Here is an 8109-nt window from a genome sequence, read left to right on the forward strand (position 1 = left end):
TTGTGACCAAGAACTTGAAATGAGCTAGCTAGGAATCTAGGGTAAAACCAAATACTACTACTATTCTAAAAGAATGTAACAATAAAATAACTCCTAATAACATTCTGCAATACTCATAGATCAGTGCCTTGCTCAGTCATCATCAGAGAAGCTTCCTCCTGCAGCAGATGGGAACAAAGACAGAAAAACAATATGCAGAGAGAGAGAGAGTCCTAGGAACATTCAGGCCTAAAAGGGACATCTCAAACAAATGTTTCCACTCATAGCTCAGGGAACCGTGCTGAGGAAGTAAGTATAAGAGGCAAAGGGAAAGGAGGACATCAAAGAAACAAGGCCCTTTAGATCAATATGAAGTCACAGAAACTGAGGCAGCATCCACAGGGCTTAGGAGATTCTGTAACAGATTGGGTCCTAGAGCTGAAAAGAGAAGTAGATACTAAACACATTAGCAATCTTAATGTACTGGTGCTCTTTATCCTATTCAAATTATTGGAAGGAAGTTCAGAGTTTAAGAGTAAGGAGCTATCTCGAATGTCATGCCAAATACCAATGGAATTGTGTTACTTCTAAAATTTACAATGATAGTCATTATAATCAGAAAAAAATTTAAAGACACTTGAATGGTATTTGGCATAATTCTAGCACCTCTCTGGATGTTTTAACTTTGTATAGTGAGATTATGAATTTAAATAATGCTGCTCTGCTGAACTTTGATGCTGTAGATAGTGCTGATAAAATTATCCATGGCCTGAGGTCAGTATTTCCATTTTGGCCAAGCTTCAAGAATGGCATATATAGCTTGATCATGCTAGCCCTTTCTGTCCTGGGAATACTTTTATTCCTGCCCATCATGTTAAAGTTTGTCTTTAACAACATCAACATGTTGGCAGCCAAAGTACATGGCTTTAAACTGAAAATGGACCCCCAGACAGAGTTATTAATTTAACAAGCTGGCAAGCCAAGAATGGGTAAAATTCTGCACAATGCATTACCAACCTAAGACAGAAGTGCATTGCTTTTGATAATGCATATTCTACAATAAGTAAGGAGAACATTCTTGTCCGAATGACCTAAGACAGACTCAGTCTTCTTTATGAAAAAAAAAAAAAGAAGGAGTTTGTGGAGAGCTTTTAGGGCTGCTTGGCAGGAATCTGACATTGACAAAGGACAAGGAAATGGGCTGCTAGGCAGGAATCTAAATCTTAGACTAGAACAAAAAAGTAAGTTCAGGCAGGAATCTAAATCTTAGGTTTGAACAAAGAAGTGATTTTAAGCAGGAATCTAAATCTTAGGCTAGAACAAAGAAGTAGGCTTTAGGCATGAAAATGACTTTGGGCTAGGACTGGGAAGTAGGCTCAGATATTTTGGTCATCCTGATAAGCCCTTTAGAAACAATGATCACTGGGGTGATCATGGGACTTTGTTTATTGCCTTGCTTGTTCTTTGACTATTTGGATCTATTTTCTTGCTTGTTGCTCGACTATTTATGTCTATAGTTTTGCTAGTTCCTCAACCTATAACTGACCTTATTACTTGCATGTAATTAAAGTGATATAAAAGATTGGGGAAAAAACCGAAGTAGATACGTGCCTCATACGTGTAGAAGCAATCTCCAATGGATAACCACTTGCAAATGGAAATTTACTTTTCTCCAAAGCAGTCTCACTAGGGATATGAACCACTCTTAAGTGTAGGCTGTATGCCTAGCAATGGCATCTTTGGCCGTTCCTTGTCTCACAATGTTATGTCGGGGAAGGGGGGCTTATATTTTTAATTTTTTAGTTATCTTATTTATATTTCTCTCTCTTCTTTTTTACTCTACAGGTTCTTTAGGTACATATAAAAGCTTCCAGTTTAGTGTTTCTTATGGAATTCCTGAATGTGCAAACAAGTAAGTTTCTGGGTCCCTATCTGAATCTTGTCCCTTGTATTGTGCTTTCTCCTTCTGTATTGTTCTATTCTGGTGTATAAGGTTTTTTGTTTTATCTCATTTTATTTCATTATTATCTCTGAGAATCATATTTGTTTCCTAAGAAAGACAGAAAGAGAGTAGATATGGATGGGAGGAGTGGTTGGGAAAAGCTGGAAAGAATAGAGGAAGGAGAGGGGAAACCTCTCACATAATAATCATGACATATTGTATGAGAAAAAAAACATTTTCAATAAAAAATGTGCTGACAAGTAACCAGTCTTGACTGTAGATATGTCAAGGAACTGACAGACCCTTGTACCCCTAATTTTCCATAACAATTCTCATTTCCAATATTCCTTGTAAGTTATGAAAACATTCCATAAGTTAAAGCTATCAAAACAGAAATATAAAGAAGCAAATGTAACAGCACTGAAGTAAAAAAAAAATGTATGTGCCAGACATAGAGAAAGGAGAGAAGTCAGAGGCCCAGGCAACATCAAGATGTATTATGAGTTCCATAACATATGCTTCTGTGTGCATAATGTTGAGTGTATATAGCGTCTTCGCTAAGACAAAAATGAATCATGAGATTTTAAAAAAAGATAATTCCTCTCACCAGTGTGTGTGTGCACATGTGTGTGCATGAGAGCCTGTAAAGGTGTATGTTTATGTGAGTGTGCGTGTGAGTGTGTGTGTTGGTATTTTTCTTTGCAGGGCATTTACTTACCCTATAGCACTACATACCTACTGGGTTTTGTATATTGCGTCCTGTGCATTTTCCAATGAAGTTCAGAATTTGTCATTTTCCAAAGTGCCCTAGTTGCTAGTAATTGAAAATTATTTGTTTCTAGGCCTTCTCAGCTGAGAAAGCAGGAAACCATACATATATATTAAGCCTCTCTTTCTCTCTCTCGGTCTCTGTCTCTCTCTGTTCTCTACCATTCCCTTCCCCTGTGTGTTTACTTATATCACAACATAGTTAGCTATCAATATAATATTAAGAGATCTCATTTAATGAAATATAAACTAGGCCAGACTAAATAAAACCACTATTTTTTATGTCAAAGTCTTATAACAAGCTAATACATACAAAATGTACATAAAGTAAAAATATATAGTTCAGCAGGTCCCCACATAACCTATGCCTGGTTAGCAATGAAAAGAATGAATAGCACATATATTGTGTATCTCTCTCTAGAGATATCAACTCCTATTAGGTTTATGAAAATTATTGTGTTACTCTCACTACCAACATAATAAGATTTGGTATATACTTAATATGTACTTAATAACACCCAAGCATGCATTACAAAATTGATGGAGATTTCATGCTTTTCTTTTAAGGAAAACAGTCATAAGAAACATTTGTGTCTCATGCTGTTCATAGTTTCTGGGAGTAGCATTATCTGATTTTTTAAATATATTTTTAATTTATTTAATATTATTTTATGTACACTAGTGTTTTGCCTACATGTATGCTTGCATGAGTGTGTCAGATCTTAGAGTTATAGACAGTTGTGACCTGCCATGTGGGTGCTGGGAATTCAACTCTGGTCCTCTGAAGAGCTCTCAGCTCTCTTAACTGCTGAGCCATCTTTCCACTCCCCCCCTTATTCTGATGTTTGTATGCTTCATAATGTAGGAAATGAATGTGCAGCAATTTACCCATCTTACTGCTGGCTGATATCTGATGATATTGTTTTGGATTGAGAATGAAGAAGCCATATAATTACATTTTTTTTCTGATCTTCAGTTTCTTGATATTCATGAAGTTTCAAATTCATTGCTATTTTAAAAGAACCAAGATTAGAACTATGTCTGATTTAAATAATGATACTTAAAATACATAATCACCAAGAAACCTGATTATAGTGTGGCCTCTCAAGTAATTCTGCCTACAGGGAGAAAGAGTATGATCCAGCATGAGCATTGCTATTCCTGTGAGAACTGAACTTCTCATTGTGAATGAAACAAACTGCCATTTCATACTTCTGTCTCTGGGGTTTGGTTAATGACTCCATCTCAAAGAGATGGATTTCTTCCTGGTGTGTTGATAAAATCAGTTAATGAATTCCAACTCCTGAACCTCTTGAAAGGCAAGCAGCCAGTTTCCAGAGTCAGGGTCAAGATGTTTTACTTCAATTGTGAGGCCATCAAACAAGAGCCCAATCTTCCCATTTGAACCTGTACAGTAATTAATTCATTTGCCCCCAAATGTGGGCAGTCTTACACATCAGTAGAAGAATCCTCCCAGAGACTCATTAATGTTTCCTATTCATGAGGACTTTTATAATGCAGTTTTCAAATAATCTCTATTTTCCCTAATTTACTTCTCTGCTACCTGTCCCAATTATGTACTATTGTCTGTAACAGCAGTTTGTTAAAAAGCACACAATTCAAACAAAATATAGCATTTTAGGAAAACTGCATTAAAGATTTAGAAAGAGATAATTGTGTTTCTAAAATGGCTGCATGTGTTCTAAATGCCTCCGGGGGTGTATTTAATTCACAGGAAAGTAGGTCAAACCTTCTAAGATCAATTTCTAATCAAATAGCTACTGTGTAGTTTTACAATATTTATTTTATAGCTCTGTCATTAATGTCATTCAGTGTTTTTCTCCCTCTCCCTCCAATAAAGGAAATTACATGACTTTTACATTAACCACTACATTTTTCATTCCTTATATGAATTTGTGCTGTCAGAACAAGTGTGAAAGAGCAATGTGCCTTTAAAATAAACTGTCAAGCAGTCTTCAACTTAATCTTTACCAAATATATTTTGATTTTTATAACAAACTCTGGAAAATTGAAGAATAGAATTGTATTTCTTTATCCATCCCTTCTCATAGGAGGCTATAAAAATACATTCATTTACACATGTAAACAAAGCTTTGTGAACCCTATAAGATTTGTTCAGTACACTTCAAGCAGTTTAGTCAGTTCCTGGCATAATTTTATAGCTGTGTTACAAAGCATGCAAAGTGGAAGGAAGGCTGAAAAATGGAACCATTTGGCTTGAGAAGAGCTGTCACTCACTGAATATCGCCATCTGCTGGGAAGAGAGAACACTTCACTTTACTTAGGTTGAAAGATGAGTAAAAAGGATAAAGATCAAGTTACTTTGAAAATAATACAGTCTATGTGTGGCATATATGTTTGTTCCCAACACTTGGAAGGCAAAAGTAGGCAGATCTCAGAATTTCTGTGAGTAAGGGGCCAGCATGGTTGGTTTACATAATTTCCAAGAGAACTGGGAATATGTAAAGAGACATCTTGCTTCTAAAAATAAAATATAGATAAATAAGTGTGAAGACAATTATAAATGTATCAAATTATTTATATGTTTTGCAATTTTGTGTTAAATGGTTAACTGTTCTCTCCCAATAGTTCTATTTCATGTTTTGTAAAAAGAAAAAAAATCTGCTATATTCCATGAAGTTAAATATTCTCTATTCTTCACATTTTTCAGTAAACAAAAGAGGATAGTAAGTATAGAAGATTTATTTCTTGAATTTTTCTATAAGGAAATGATGTCACTTTCCCCAAGAAGATATTTTTAAACTTTACTCAGGTACTCCTGTGAGGACAACTTTGATATTTCCTAAAGTACTACAAATACATAACTCTAGTTACTGACCTAGGGCCTGGCATAGGCACTCAGTATTTATTGAGGTATTTAGTCCTAACTTGAGAACATGCATGTAATATGCAGGGAAATGTTGATATTCAATTCCTACTAGTTGAATACACAAAGTTATCAGAGGCATTAAATGTGAAGTTTAAAATGCTCTTAAAGGGCTGTGGAGATTGTTCCACAGTCAAGAACTTTTATTTCAGAAATAAAGAATGTCATTTCTCATGCAAGTAATTGTGGACTGGAGAAAGGTCATGCTTTTCTGAGGGTTAGTCAATCACTTGAATATTCTGGCAGAGTTTTGTCAACATACTTCAGTGTTATGTTACACTATGATGCTTAAAAGTGCTTCAAAGATGCTTCTGATTTACTGACCACATTAAATTTTCAGTATTAAGGACTGAATTGTTCCCCTACCGCCAGAAGTCATAAGCTCAGGGATTCATGTAGTAGGAAATTTTCTCCAGTGGTTGGGAGGAGCTCAGGTGGGAGGAGTAAGGAGAGGAAGAGGAGGAGTATGGGGAAGAAGGAGGAGGAAGACGAGGAAAGACAGAGCAGAGATGTAGTGCCATGGATGACCACGCATGTACCTAGAGCAGTCCTGGGTAACAACTTTTTTTTTCAGGTTTTTTTTTTTTGGTGAATTTTTTAATTTAATTTTTAGATCCAATCGTAATTTTTACTTATTCACACAGGAGTTGTAAACACAAAAAGGCAGGACATGGGAAAGGGGATGACACCAGAGCATGGGTGTTCAGGGGGAGTACAGATATCTTTCAGAACAGGGTATCGGCTGGGTGAAGGTTCAGGGGACAGGTCACTATGACTCTGCCTATGATTCATCTGTCCTTATCTAAGTTGGTATTGTCTGCCAAGGCTATCTATTTACAAGGTCTATAACTACTCAGGCTGGTAAATTTCCACAAAAGCTGCCTGTTTACAATAGCTTATAGCCATCTGTTTCAATGTTTTTCCACAGAGACCCAAGACTTGGTGTTAGTATACATGTGTGACAGGCCTATGGCTGATTCTAGGCCTTCAGTGTATAAGCAGGGCTACCCCTGACATCTCCTCTCTTCTCTAAGAATAGAAGGGCTGTGGTGTTTCTAATCTTGCGAAGGTGGGGATAGAGGCCTGACCTCCAGTAATTGAAGGGGACTTTGTAATGGCTCTGGTCCCCCTGTCGTTGTCCAGTGAGGCATGAGGGCCATACCCATCCCAAAGTCTTTTTCCTGGAGAGGGGATACTTTTGACATCAACCCCTATGCAGTCAGGCTTGTCCCTCAGGGAACCCAGAGAGATATTTTTAACTTTTATTTATATTCCCTTGCAGTGCTTAGCCTTGCAGCCTAAGCAAGAATTCAGATCGCCAGTCAGAGGGGGTTCTGGGTGGCCCCTCTCTGCTTGGTCTAGAGGCAGAAGTCCCTTCTTTTAGGTTGGGTGGAGATGGGTTTTGGGAACTCCCTGGATAAAGTAACAACCTTATCCTGAGTCTCGTGGTCCTCCATAGCTAACTTATGGTAATGTATCTGAATAGGTTTTGCTACCAAATTATTTATCTATATGGCAGAGATGTAGGAGCCATGGATGACCATGCATGTACCTAGAGCAGTCCTAGGTAACAACTTATATCCAGGTTAGTTAATTATGAAACACCTCCAGTTGTGTGGGCATATTGTTTTTGAACATTATCAAACTTATAAAGCCTTTGGACAATCTAAACATTAGAGTCTCATTTATCCCGGGCTTGTGTGGATGATGGAATGGTCTGGCACAGCCCAGCTTTGTGGAGCCAGTCTGGAAGATTGGTAGAGCCATCTCCCACGTTGATGTCTCGTGGGTGGCAGGGCCTGTGTTTCTGGCTGGCGTTTCTAGCTGCAGAGCACACGTGGCCTCTGGCCACGCAACATGGCAGCTGAGCTAGGCAGAGCCACAGCAGCTTAGATAGTGGACTTGACCAGCAGTGGTTTTAAATAATTACTTCAACAGATTCATCTCCAGGACTGCATAATGTGACTTTATTTTGAGATAGAACTTTGAAATGTGGTTCTTAAGGGTGAAGCATTAATTCAGTATGACAAGTTCCTTTCCAAAAGAGAGAATGTCACCAGAGGAATTGTTTTCACTCACAGGACCATCTGAGAGCATGGGCAGCAGTTCATTTGCATACTGTGGAAAGTGACCCTAGGACATATTGAGCTTCCAGCCTTCAGGGCTGTGAGAAGCAAATTTGTTTCAGCTTCCCAGTACATTTTGCTTGAGTATTACTAAAAACTTACCCAAGCAGAAAGATTATCATTTCTTCATTTTTTGTTATGATTCTGACTGTGTTTCTGTGTCTGTGTGTCTATGTCTACAGGAGTGCAGATGGAAGGATATAGAGAAGGACTGACATGCATTCATTGCCTGGTTGAATTTCTATTGGATTTGTAGAAAGATATTGCAATGATAGTGTTCGTTTTCATGATTTATGTGTTCTTCATTAATATCTGTGAATAACTCATATAGCTTGTAATATGGCTTGCTATAAGCGAAACCCTTAAAAACTCAGGGATTATTTTTA

The sequence above is a fragment of the Grammomys surdaster genome, unplaced genomic scaffold, assembly GCF_004785775.1.
Source record: "Grammomys surdaster isolate TR1022 unplaced genomic scaffold, NIH_TR_1.0 185, whole genome shotgun sequence".
NCBI lineage: Eukaryota > Metazoa > Chordata > Mammalia > Rodentia > Muridae > Grammomys > Grammomys surdaster.